This window comes from Pseudophryne corroboree, chromosome 5 (genome assembly GCF_028390025.1).
Source record: "Pseudophryne corroboree isolate aPseCor3 chromosome 5, aPseCor3.hap2, whole genome shotgun sequence".
NCBI lineage: Eukaryota > Metazoa > Chordata > Amphibia > Anura > Myobatrachidae > Pseudophryne > Pseudophryne corroboree.
The window spans coordinates 509,598,774-509,612,667 of record NC_086448.1 but is presented as its reverse complement, the minus strand read 5'-3'; the positions used below and the strand labels follow the sequence as shown (position 1 = coordinate 509,612,667).

General features: G+C 44.3%; 1 protein-coding gene across 1 annotated transcript in view; it reads right to left on the bottom strand.

The window, feature by feature from the left end:
• The window catches only part of LOC134929621 (uncharacterized), a 138,800-nt gene that overhangs the window by 41,144 nt on the left and 83,762 nt on the right, over nt 1-13,894 (bottom strand). The gene's annotated exons all lie outside the window — the stretch shown is intronic.

Here is a 13,894-nt window from a genome sequence, read left to right as displayed (position 1 = left end):
CCGCAAGGCTCCGGAGCTCCGCGAGCGGCCCCCAGCTCCCGGAAAGGCGTCCCTCAATAGCGGACCCGGCGGGCAGGAAGGTAGGAAGCCACAGATGGCAATATGTGTGGGCCAGCAGCGGTGGAAGGCTATAAAATAGCCGATGCCGTGCAAATAGCTCCAGGGCACGTCCTCTTCCCCTGCTGGCCACCAGGCATCGCCTCCCTCTCTGCTACTTTAGCTGTGCAGTGGGTGCCAGCAGCATAACCTCCTTCATAGCTATTTCCTGTCCCTCTGTTCTATCCTGTCCCCCTTGTCCTGGTCCTGTGACCTCTGTCCTGTTCCTGTCCTCATTGTTCTGTCACTGCCCCATTGTTATGTCCCTGTACCCTCTGTCTTATCACCTCTGTCCTATCCTCACTGTTTTGTCCCAGTCCACACTGTCATGTCCCTGTCCCCTCTGTCCCAGCGCTGTCACTCCTCTCTCTTGTCTCCGCTGTCCTGTCACTATCCTTCCTGACCTTGCCCTGTCACCTCTGTCCTGTTCCTGTCACTCCTCTCTCCTGTCCCTTCTGTTCTACCCTATTCCTGCTCCATCTGTTCTGGTCCTGACACCTCTGTTCTAGCCCTGTTCATGTCACCTCTACCCTGGCCCTGTCACTTCTATACTGTCCCTGTCATCTTAGTCCTACCTTGCCTATTGTTCAGCTGTCACTGTCCTGTCCCTGTTACCTCTTTCCTGCCCGGTCACCTCTTTCCTGGTCCTTTCCCCACAGACATATGCCTGTCACCCCTTTCTCCTGTCTCTTCTATTCTGTCCAGTCCCTGTTCCCTCTGTCCTAACCCTCTGTCACCCAATGTCTCCCTCCTACCCGCTGTCTCCCTGTCTCCATTTCCCTTTCCAGTCACCCACTATCTCTCTGTTAACATCTCCTTGTCACCCCTGCCTCTCCAGTCACCCACTAACTCCCTATCGCACACTATCTCCCTGTCACCCACTGTCTCCCTGGCTACCTCTCCCAGTTTCCCACTATCTTCCTGGTGTGGGGGGGGGGGGGGGGGTACCAGACAGAATCTTGGCTGTCCGTTGCTGCTTGTATTCCAGTGCAGGGATCCAATACATGGTCCCGGCACCGGACACCCGCCGCCGCTGCTAATCCAGTGCTGGGATCCCAGCGCTGTATGCCACAGGGTCTCGCTGGAGACCGAGTTCCCCCTCCATCTGCTGCACTCCCGGTGCTGGGAGCAGACATGGGCCAATATATAGTTTGAGTCGGTTTGTGTAGTGTTTAAACTCGTTTTGTATCGGGTGCATTTTCATGCAACTTTTTGAATCCATATACGGAAAGTTACGAAGCAGTCGACTTTATGGTTTTCGTGTTTTCCGATGTCGATGCCAGTCGTTTTTTTTTGGCACATTTACGGCCGTCATTGTCGTTTGCGTACGTGTTTTTGTGGTATTTGCTATTTTTTCCCCTAAGTTAAACGCGGCAGGGTTTTTTTTCTTCCCGCGGCCGCATTTTCACTTTCAGTTTCGATTTTCATCCCCGTTCGTGATTGGTTGTGTTTCAGATGGTAGGAGTGTCTGTGCGCAACCATATAAATACGCCCCAAACCGTCCGCACCTCGTGGGTTTAGTTAGTGGTGAGGAGGAGGAAGGTTGTGCTGTGGAGGTAGGTGAATTTGTGGTTTGGTGAGGAGTGTTGGTAGCGATTTCTGAGTGTGGTATTGTGTTTGTAAGTCGTCTTGTCATTCTTGTTGTCTTGTATTTTGTGGTTTTGTCTCATTTTTAGTCCAAGTTATTTTTCTTTATAGTCCCTTGTCAGTCTGTGTGTGTGTGTGTGTGTGTGTGTGTGTGTGTGTGTGTGTGTGTGTGTGGGTGTGAGTTGTGTAGTGGTAGTGGAGTGTGTTGTTTGTCATTTTTTTTCTGTGTTAACTGTTTAGACACACAATTATGTGTGACTCAGAGGTGGGTGAGGTGGAGGGTGTGAGTGAGGGGGAGTAGGTCGGTCAGGTGGAGGAGGTGAGTGTTAGTGAGGTGGAGGAGGTGGGTGAGGTTGCTGCAGCAGCCTCAAGTGATAGTGACAGTCAGAGTGCTCCGCAGCCACGCACCACTACTAAGACTGGGCGGAATGTAAAGTTTAGTTTTGCTAAAAATGTGGTATTGGTGGGTGAGCTGATGAAGTATCAGAGGCAGCTATTTAGCCCTGAGTCCGCCAAGGTGCCAACACGGAGGAAGACGGTGTTGTGGGCGAAAGTTGTTGCTGCTGTCAATAGTGAGGGGGTGGTCAAGCGGACGGAGGACACGTGCCGCAAACGGTACTATGACATAAAGCGACGTGTCAAGTCCAAAATGGCCAAGGAGGCCAAGTCAGCTCGGAAAACCGGTGGTGGGCAGCCCTATATTGCAAGATATCTGGAGTATGAGGAGCCCATGCGGAGTGTAATACCTCCTGAAGTTGTCTCTGCAACCCATGTCCGGGATTCAGATCGGCCCTGGAAGAATGGTGAGCATGTGTATTTGCATTTACATTCTATGTTTGTTTTTTTGTTTTGTTTTTTAAATGTGTGTCATGTGACGTTGCATATTACTCCCATCTTCAAGTGTGTGTCAGCCAATACATTGTTTTGGTTAATGTTTTATACAGAAGCCAATGTAACATCTTACTTTATTGTATGTCATGTGTTTTTCTGAAAGATATTTTGCATGTGTAGTTTGGACTTGGTGTGTCTCTGAATTGTCCTGCAATAATGTTTTCCTTTTGGGCGTTTAAAAAAAAAAATTGTGACTATGTTTTATATTTAAGTGATCCATGTGCAATGTTTAAAAAACAGTGGTTGTCATGTTAGAGGCTGGAGTAGTGGAAAGTGGTTTGGAAACCACTTACATGTGTAATGTCATTATTAGATTATGTAAAATTTTTAATCAAAGTAACACTATTTATTTGATATTTTTTGGCTTGTATTTGTACCGTGACACCACACTGCAGTGTAATGTTAATAAAATTGCTACATTTTGTTTTGGCTCATATAGTGGTAATGTGTGTTTGGAGTGCCACATCACAGAGCAATTTATATATTGCATCTGTAATATTTATCCTTTCAATACAAAATGAAGATGTGTGTTTTGTTTTGTTTTACTTGTGGCCTATGTCAGTGTCCTGTACATGTTTTCCTGTGTTGATTTTGCCATAGTGCATATGTCTATTGGACAATGTTTATTGTTTTATGTTTTTTTTTTCCGGTCCTTATGTTTTTTTTAAAAACAAACCAAGCATTTCTAAAAGAATAAATGTTTATAAGCATAATGGGTGGATGTATACACAATAGCCTGAAAATTTTTTATTTTTTATTTTATACAGTGTTAGAAAAAAGCAGTACTACTCGTCGGCCAGTAACTCCTATCACATCTGATGATGATGACGCTGCGGAAGCAGGTAAAGTGTCCATTGTAGTATAGGGTATGCTTGTAAAGGAATGGCCATAACAAAATTGCAAGGTTTAGGTTAAAAGGTCCATCAAAAGAAGTATGGAGCAGCAGAAGTGGCACTTCTGTAAGACATCACCACAAAAAACCTGTGGCCAAAAAGAAAACAAGGTCGTATGTCCCGGCCCAACCACAGCAGGCTACCCCACCACTAAGATTATCGTCCGTATGTTCTGTCCCCCCACTCCAAATTTTGGACACACCTCCAAGACGTCATCCACACTCCCCTCATCTTGATTGTAAGTATCAAACTGAAATAAATGAGAACAATTTCATAACGTAATCAAAATATTTCATAACCGCATTAAGTCAAAACACATTAAAAACTTAAATACGTACCGCAGTAAGTAAAAGCTGAAATGGAATCCAAGCTAAATGGCCTTGTCCACATCCAGTAAAGATATGTATGTCCACTTGAGCCATACAGTATGACATTGTGTGTAAGATGCTGCAACAAAAAAGCATGTTTTTTTATTGCAAAAGTAAGGTTGTTTTTCCAAATTTCACGTGTGTTTGAGGTAACATTGCAAAATACATATAAAAACATTACTATGTTTGTTTGATCAAAGCTATAAGGTAACACATTATGTATTCCAATGTGTTTTTATGGTGGAGTATGTGTGAGCTACAATAAAACTAATGTGTTTGCTTTCACAATTAAGTAACCAGACACATTTGCCACAAACAGGCATATGTATGTATTTAAGCTATGAGTGATGATGTTGCTAGGCAGAATAGTTGAAAGCAACAGTGAATGACATGTGTTCCATGTGTAGTGATTTGTTTACATTTCTCAAACATATGGATAGCTAACGGAGATTTGTTTAACATTTCAGCTTCTAGTCCTGGGAACAGCATCCCTCCGCAACAACAGCAACACAGTGACATGGAGGAGACAAACATCTTAGAAATGCAGCCATTAAGGCAAGGAATGAGCCCCCCAGCACCTGTGAGTACACCACCACAGCAAAGCACACCACCACCACAACACAGCCCAACAACACCAGGAACACAAGGCCCTGATCAGGTGTTTTGGTCCATTTGGGCTAGACAGCAGGCCACTAATGAAGATTGCCTGCGTAGGCAGACACAAATGTTTGCAAGCCTACCATCTCACCTCAGAAGAATATCAAGAAATCTGAGTAGACAAAATGAACAAACAACCAGAATAGGCAATACCATGGAACTCATGCGTACAGACATTACACAGGTCATGGGCAACTTACAGCGCATAATGGAAGAACAGCACAGACTAATTAAAAAAGAACAGCACAGACTAATGGAAGAACAGCACAGACAACAGCAAAGTTATATAAACATTTTTCAAAACAATCAAAAGATTAATGAAAGTTTATTCCGAATAGTAGACAATCAAAATGCTGCTACACATGATCTCAATGCCACCCTCACTAACCTGAATGAAACACTCAGATGCATGCACCAACAGCAAACAAGCAGCAGTTCTGGTACGACTACTCCAAATATCACGCCAGTCTCATCACCACCAAGACGCTCCACCAGAGCACGACAACATGACAGTGCTAAAGGCAAAGGGCAGGACAAGCTGCCACCAAAAAAAACGTGAAAAAAATACAAGTTAGACATTTGTGATAAGTAACTCAAAATAGTTAGTAAGTGTATGTTTGGCAAAAAATATATAACACTTAGCTCCTTGACAATGTTTACAACATCATTAATTATAAGTGGTACAAACAACAACATAAAATTTGTACGCACATTTATTCTTTACCATTTTTTTGGTATTGGAGGAGGGAAATGTTGATGGAGCCGCACATACATGTTAGCAGGAAGTATACTGACCACTTGATTTTTTTCTAATCATTACTCTTTCTAGATTCCAATCATTCTCTTTTCCTGCAGACACAATAATTGGCAGCCAGGCAGAATGTCTTTAGCAGGAAGTAAACTGACCACTTGATTTTTTTCTAATCATTACTCTTTCTAGATTCCAATAATTCTCTTTTCCTGCAGACACAATAATTGGCAGCCAGGCAGAATGTCTTTAGCAGGAAGTAAACTGACCGCTTGATTTTTTTCTAATCATTACTCTTTCTAGATTCCAATCATTCTCTTTTCCTGCAGACAATCCAAATTACAATGTTATTGATACATATTTTACCTTTCTTCTCTATACAACATTACAAGAAGAACACAATTGAGATGCGTAAAAAGCTTTTAATATGTTGGCTTTGAATTTTTTTTAAAACATTGACAAAATGAATGTCAGTATTGTTGGGACATGTTTGTGTGTGTTAAAAATTAGTAAGAATGTTATTACACATGATGCTGAAACAAACAAATATGTACTTTTTAAACAAAAATCAAAGAATGTGTATAATAATGTATATATGTGGCAAACTGTGTATTTACTTACACATCATCAAGTTTACTGCATCAAACATTAGGAAATAAATTATTCCTGATTACAGTAAGTTTGTGTGTCTTAAATATGATGGTGCATCACACATAGGGACACATGTATTCCTCAAGGCTAACATATTATATGTTGAGGAGTGTTTTTTGGGAACACATTCTCAAACTCGGCCCTCAGGAACCCACACAGTGCATGTTTTGCAGGTGTCCTCACAGAATCACAAGTGACATAATTAGCTCCACCTGTGAACCTTTTAACATATGTCTGTGAGTAATTCATACACCTGTGCTTCTACTGGGTTACGTGAAAAACATGCACTGTGTGTGGTCCTGAGGGCCGAGTTTCTGAACCTGTGCATTAGGACGTTACACACAATGATAAAGTGAAATACTAAATGGATTATGTGGGCTTGTAAGAAATTAGCACTGCAAGTTTACGATCACTTATCCAGACTTAATGCATGCCACTCATAATCTGTTGTTTTGAGTTTAAAAATACACACAATACACATGCGACATTTGTTTTTCATAAAGCAAGGGTATGTTTGTATGTGTCAAGGAGACAGACACATTCTGAGTAATAGTTTTGGCAATAAAAATGGCAAAACATCTATTTACGATTACACAACAAATGAAATAAGCAAACCAAACTTACCTTAGAAATAGCGAGTGATGAGCTCTTGCCTAACCTGCCTCCCTACATCTGTACTCCAAGTATCACCAGATGTCTCTAATTCCTCTACTTGCTGGCTGCTTTCTTCCTCCTCCTCCTCCTCCTCCTCAACATGTGGCAGATGTTGTTGCAAACACATGTTATGAAGAAAGCAGCAGCAGAACACAATTTGAGTCACCTTGGAGGGACTATATAACAAAAGGCCACCAGACTTATCCAGACACCGAAACCTAGATTTCAGCACACCAAAACATCTTTCTATCACATTCTGCGTGGACTTATGTGCATGATTGTAATTGTGTTCAGCAGGGGTATCAGGTCGGGACAATGGAGTTAGAAGCCAAGAGAAACAGCCATATCATCCATCACCTAAAAGACAGATATAGTAACGTGATTCATGTTAAGATACAGCAACACATAAGTAACACACTGTGGGGCAGATGTATTAACCTGTAGAAGGCATAAGGAAGTGAAAAACCAGTGATATGTGCAAGGTAATAAAGGCAGCAGACAATCTGTTCCTAAATGTTCATTTACATATTGGAGCTGATTGGCTGGTGGCTTTATCACCTTGCACAGATCACTGGTTTCTCACTTCCTTATGCCTTCTACAGGTTAATACATCTGCATCTGTATTTGGACAAAGTATACGCAGGCCTACACATATCAAATTACATACCCAGCAGCCATCCATCTGGCATTTGTCCGTCCTCAAACTTATCAAAGAGGGATGACTGACTGAGGATGAAGGAGTCATGGCAGCCCCCAGGGTAACCAGCAACAACACTCATTATTTTGAGATTTGCATCACAAACCACCTGCACATTTGTGGAGTGTTCGAAATGGCGATTAGTATATATGTGCTGCCTGCCCCTAGGTGGTCTCAGCTGAATGTGTGTGCAATCTATGGCTCCAAGCACATTGGGCATGCCAGCCAGCTCATAGAAATCTACCCTGACGGCATGCCACTGAGACTCCTGGGTAGGGAAGCAGATTGAGGCCTCGATGTGGGGCTGCAAAACAGCCAGCACCTGTGTGTATATTTTAAAGAACAATAAACATGAGATTTTAGGACAGAACTGGCCACCGAGAAATTAAAACAAACAAAAAACAGAAGAGGTAGTTAGGTATACATCACCTGTGTTAAGATTCTGGAAAATGAGGGCTGTGAGATTCCTATGACATCCCCAGACACAGCCTGAAAGCTGCCAGTAGCCATAAAGTGCAACACAGCCAGGAGTTTGTGCAGGCCTGAGACAGAGCGAGAGCGTGCTGTCTCAGGGTCTAGGCCCAGTTTGACAAGGTCATACAGACGGAAAATGTTGTTACGATTTAGACGGAACGTCTGTATGACCTTATCATCGGACAATGCGTTCAAGTTTAACCCCCTTCTAAAAAAACGAGGCCTGCGCAGCCTCCGCGGAACCTGTACAACCTGCTGACCATGTTCAGTTTCTTGGCCCTTGGTACTTACAGGCTGATGTCTGAGTCTGAGGAATCCCACAGCACACAAAAGATCACTGGCCCACAGTCCTGCTGCCATTTCTGAGTGTAGGTGTATTGAAATGGGCCTAACATCCTTTTATAGGCATCCTAATTCAGGTGTGATTGATTTTTGAGTTGCAACACATGTAAACACGATTGAAAAAAGCAGGTCTATTTTTTTGCCGCTTTTTTTACCAATTCGCAAAAAATACGACCGCAATTGAGCACTCAGAAACTAACACCCAAATACGAATGAATAGTGAATTCCCGTATTCTATGAAATAACAGCAGCGTTTGACCGATGGTCTATTCATTCGTATTTCTGAACGTTGTCATTCAAACCATTACGAATAGTCCAAACACTGGCGAGATTGGTGCTTAGTGAATTCCCGGATTGGGATTTAGAAAAAAAAACACAAATCGGACAAACTCGGATTTTTAGTAAATACTGGCCATGCTGTCCCAGCACTGGGGCATATCTCCACACTAGCAGCGGGGCGAGCGCTAGTAAGCTGCACTCGCCACAGGTTCTATTCTCCATCTATTGGTGTCATGGAAACCCACAGAGGGAGAATAGGCTGTGTAGCCGGTATTCCGGCGGTGGCATTTCACCGCTAGTCCGGATCCTGGCGTCGGCATTATGACCGACGGGATCCTAACTAACAGGTTTTTAACTGCTTCCCCCTCTCCTACACCCAGACTCCCAATTTTTTTTATATTTCTTCTTTTTGATGGGTTTTATTTTATTCCATATTAGTAGAATAATAAATTGTTATTTATTTGAATAATGTTCTTAAAGATTTTAATTACATTTCTCATACGTCCTAGAGGATGCTGGGGACTCCAAAAGGACCATGGGGTATAGACGGGAGCCGCAGGAGATATGGGCACACTATAAGACTTTGAATGGGTGTGAACTGGCTCCTCTCTCTATGCCCCTCCTCCAGACCTCAGTTAGACTTTGTGCCCAGGAGTGACTGGACACACACTAGGGGAGCTCTACTGAGTTTCTCTGAAAGACTTTATGTTAGGTTTTTTATTTTCAGGGAGACCTGCTGGCTACAGGCTCCCTGCATCGAGGGACTGAGGGGAGAGAAGTCAGACCTACTTCTTCTTAGTTCAAGGGCTCTGCTTCTTAGGCTACTGGACACCATTAGCTCCAGAGGGTTCGATCACTTGGTTCGCCTAGCTGCTTGTTCCCAGATCCGCGCCGTCACCCCCCTCACAGAAGCCAGAAGAAAGAAGCCGGGTGAGTATGTGAAGAACAGAAGACTTCAGTGACGGCAGAAGACTTCGGTAACGGAGGTAAGTGCAGCGGTAGCGCTGCGCTCCATGCTCCCACACACAACGGCACTCACTGGGCAGCAGGTTACTGATCTTCTGAAAAAGGACTGGCATTAAGAGCATATTCGGTGCCTGGGCACTGTGTCCCATACCCCCACCAGTATAAAGCAGTGCGCTGCGCGCCATTGCTCCCGCGCCAACGGCTTACAGGGGTGCAGGGCGCAGGGGGGGCGTCCTGGGCAGCAGTATATCTTTTATTAAGGTGGCTACCCTATATACAGTGTGCGGACACTGTATAGGGTCCCCCGCAGGCATAAAAGAATGCTATTACTAGCGGGCTGAAGTGCGCCCAGAGGGGGCGGGGCTTAGCCCTCACAACACTTTCAGCGCCATTTTTTCTCCATGTCCCCGCTATAGCAAAGAAAGCAAACGTGGGGGGGCACAGTGTTTAGTGCTATATAGACCATATAACACTATGTTGGATAAATGGGCTTCAAATACTGTGTGTTGTGCAGATATACCTGTGTGTTCCCTGGTCAGTTTTACCCACTGTAGCTTTTTAGTCGACATATGTCGACAGGCATGAGTGCTCTGTCACAAACAATTAGGGGGATCGCTGTCGGCATCGCCGACGCCTGTTGGTTCTTGATGCAGTAGATGCTGTGTCAGCAGGTCGGTAGTTGTTTGCTTGTCAAGAGTAAACACTGTATGGGAGACACAGTGGTATGGGGGTGATCCTGTCGGCACCAACTGTTATTACTGAGTGTAACTTAACATGCTGTAACTGCCTTATGCCCGTATATATATTTATAGGTATATGTGTGGTACGGTTCCTCGGGCCTGTAGCTCGAGCACAGATATGGTAGTAGGTGTGGGGGAGGGTTATAAAGTTTATATGCTTCCCTCGGACCTCTCGGGGTCGCCAGATGGTTATTTTACCTGGTTACTACTCCCTGTTTGTCGACGACGACTAGGTTTTCTGTCGACCATAAGGTTCCTGTTTGATCCACAACTGGGGCTTTCAATACATGGACATACACATTCAGAACACATTATTGTCACTAGGGACCCTATGGTTCAGGACAATCCGCTTATATGTATGTTATATATATATATATATATATATATATATATATATATTTATATATATGGGATTTGTGTGTTTTGGTGTATTGCATTATGCTTTATAATGAATGCTGAAGTAAGAGTATTTTTTCTCATGTGCTGGTAGCTCTGTTGATAAAGCTCTAGGTCGGCCGTGACGAGCAGATCCTCACAAGGAGTCCGAATGATTATTCTTTTCCCGCTGCGGAGAGAATACTGTGAAAGTCAACTCCTGGTCGACACGGGGCCCTGTCACAATGGATCGTACATAGGAAGCTAAGTGATATTTTATTTCTATGCTTTGGAGTTATTTGCAGTACATGCAAATGGGGGGTTGGTTTATATACGGAAAAGCATCCAATAGTGTTACCCTAAAGAGAGTGGGGAGGTTTCTTATGTTGTCTTCCCTATAACTTGGCAAGAAATGCTGCAGCTGACTCCAAGGGATACTCGAGTGTTTCCCTGGGACGGTGTACCGCTGTTTGGGGATGCCTCAGTTCAGTCTATCTCGGCGATACTGCTGGTAGATATAACTTCGTGAGTTAGTCTCTTTCACAACGGTTGGTGACGCATTCTTTTGTGGGATGCAGTCGTATTAACTGTTTTGATACCGTTCTTTTTTCCTTTTCTGTGCAGACAGTGGAAGGTGAACAGGTAAGAGTTCAGCAGCCTTGTTAGGTTCACAGAAGCGGATGTCGTTTTCTGTTTCTTTCTACCACATCCACCACATGTTGCTGAGTCTATCTGGCTGGAGCCCCCTTTCCGGTGGGAATCTCGTCTACTACTTTTCAGTCAGTCCGGGAATAGACTAGGACCTGTGAGTTAATTATAGAATCCAAAGGGGGGCATTCTGGCGTTACAGATGTTTCCCCTCACTGATTTTTCTAATAGATCTTGCCGTTTCCCCTCGGGATGGGGCGGTAGTACGAGATTGTCACGTCTAGCGAAGTGTAATTGCAAAATGTACTAACGCTAACCCTTGCCAGTTGTACCCTGTTTTAAATTTTCCCCAGGACTGCGAACAAGAAGATGAGCCCAGCACGATATCGGCACTCTCTCTAGCAGCCACCATACAAGACACTCAGGTGGGTACGGCCCAACCAACAAGAGCAGTAGTCAGGCCCCCTAGTGGAGGGATAAGTGAGGTCGTGTCCACAGGTAAGTACGGTACCATACATTATGCAGAGACAATAACACCTCACATTGTAGAGTCAAATCAAAATGATGTAATTGAATTAAATCCTGTCAGGGTGATCGCAGTCCCCAATGGGAAGACTGACGCTCAGGGAGTAACTCCCGTCAGGAACATTGCCATGCATTGTCCCTGGTCCCGGACAGAATTAAGGTCAATTATGTCAGAATTTCCCGATACCAGAAAAGATCTAGTCGCATGCCAGAGGTTCATTAAAGAGTTAGGTAATGCCACCAAACCCACAAACAAAGATTGGCGAACAGTGCTATGGGTATGTTTACCCTCAAATATTGACCCCGCAAAATTTATAACTGATTGCAACTTAGACGCAGAAGTACCTCTCACTGATGAGTACACTCAGGAGAATGTACGACAAATCAATCTGCAATTAGGAATATATTTCCCTACTGTTGTTAAATGGAATAAAATCTTTTCCATAAGACAAAAGGAAGGTGAAACGGCATCCGAATATTTCCATCGAGCACTGCAGGAAATGGCTAGATACACTGGGATCGAGGACATTAGAGACAATGTACATCACAGGGAGGTAGCTGTGTCAGTATTAATGGACGGGTTGAAGGAGGCACTCAGAACAAGGGTACAGACTTCTCTACCAAACTGGAGAGGTATCTCATGGCTGCATTGAGAGTGTCCGCTATCGAGCATGATAGGAACATCATTAAACACTGGGAGTCACAGGGGGAAAAACTGATGACGGTAAGTATACAGGCCCTTACGGCAAAACCCCATCAGCCGAAAACCCGGACCCCTGTGGTTTTGGACAGACCTAGAACATGTTACACTTGTAGGAAGGAAGGGCATTTTGCTAAAGACTGTAAGAGTAGTAGAGCGCATAGCCAAGATAGACCCCTAGACAGAAAATACGAACCACACTACTACTCACATAATTGGGATCAGGGACCCCATAGGAGAAGTTACGAGCCACATGCAGGGGAAATAAGGAGGTACCCACCAAGGAGAGATGGGCAGACCTCCGGAAATTCTCAGCCACTTTCCCCACATATCGTAGCTGCCAATGCATTGCGGGAGGGTCTCACCACACAATAGGGGTTGGGCCACACCTGTAGTCTGCAGCCAGTGAAGTTGATTGCTAGCCTTGGTAGTGAACCTGAGGTCACGGTTGATGTAGCTGGTGTACCATTACCTTTTCTTGTAGATACAGGGGCGGCCAGGTCAGTGCTAAATTCGACTGTAGGTATAAAAACCACGGGTAAAACAATTTCGGCAATGGGAGTAACAGGAACGGTGCAACACTACCCTTTGAGTAGACCGGCAGAGATTACGATAGGGCCCCTGCAGACCAAACACTCTTTTATGCTGGCTGCATCGGCTCTGACTAATCTGCTCGGCAGAGATTTATTGTGTAAAATGCGGTGTGTCATATATTGTACTCCTGAGGGTGTCTTCTTGGATATACCCGAGAATCACGTTCAAGAAGTGCAAGATATATTAGACACCCCTCAAAGGCTAATGTCGCACTCTGCTGTTATAGACAAGTGTCCATCAAAGGTAGAGGAAATGATCTCACAAATACCGGGTTCCCTTTGGACCAAAGATGGACAAGACACTGGATTGATGGCGAATGTAGCTCCAGTAGTAGTGCAAGTAAAATATGGAAGGATAGCTCCAAAAATTCCTCAGTATCCTCTGAAGCCAGAGGTAGAATTAGGAGTGTACCCCGTCATAGAGCGGTTGCTACAACAGGGCATCCTAGTCAGGACGTCCAGCACTGCCAATAGTCCCATCTTCCCTGTGAAAAAGAGTGGCGGGAGGGGTTACAGGCTAGTGCAGGATTTAAGGGGGATAAACAAGATAGTTGAGAGCCAATTCCCCGTAGTGCCCAATTCAGCTGTCATCCTCATGCAAATTCCCCCTACTGCGAAATTTTTCACTGTTATTGACCTCTGTTCTGCTTTCTTTTCTGTCCCTCTGCACCCTGACAGCAAATACCTCTTTGCATTTACATACAGGGGAGTACAGTACACCTGGACTCGACTTCCCCAAGGCTTCATTGACAGCCCGAGTATTTTCTCCCAGGCCTTGCATGACTGTTTACAATCCTTTCAACCTGAGAGTGGATCAGTGCTAATACAGTATGTCGATGACTTATTGTTGTGTTCTGATTCACTCGAATCGTCCTTGAAAGACACGAAACAGCTTCTGTTTCATCTTTCCCAAACGGGACACAAGGTTTCAAAGTATAAGTTGCAGTTGTGCCGGACCAGGGTAAAATATTTGGGACATTGCTTGACTCAAGGACTTAGACACCTCACCG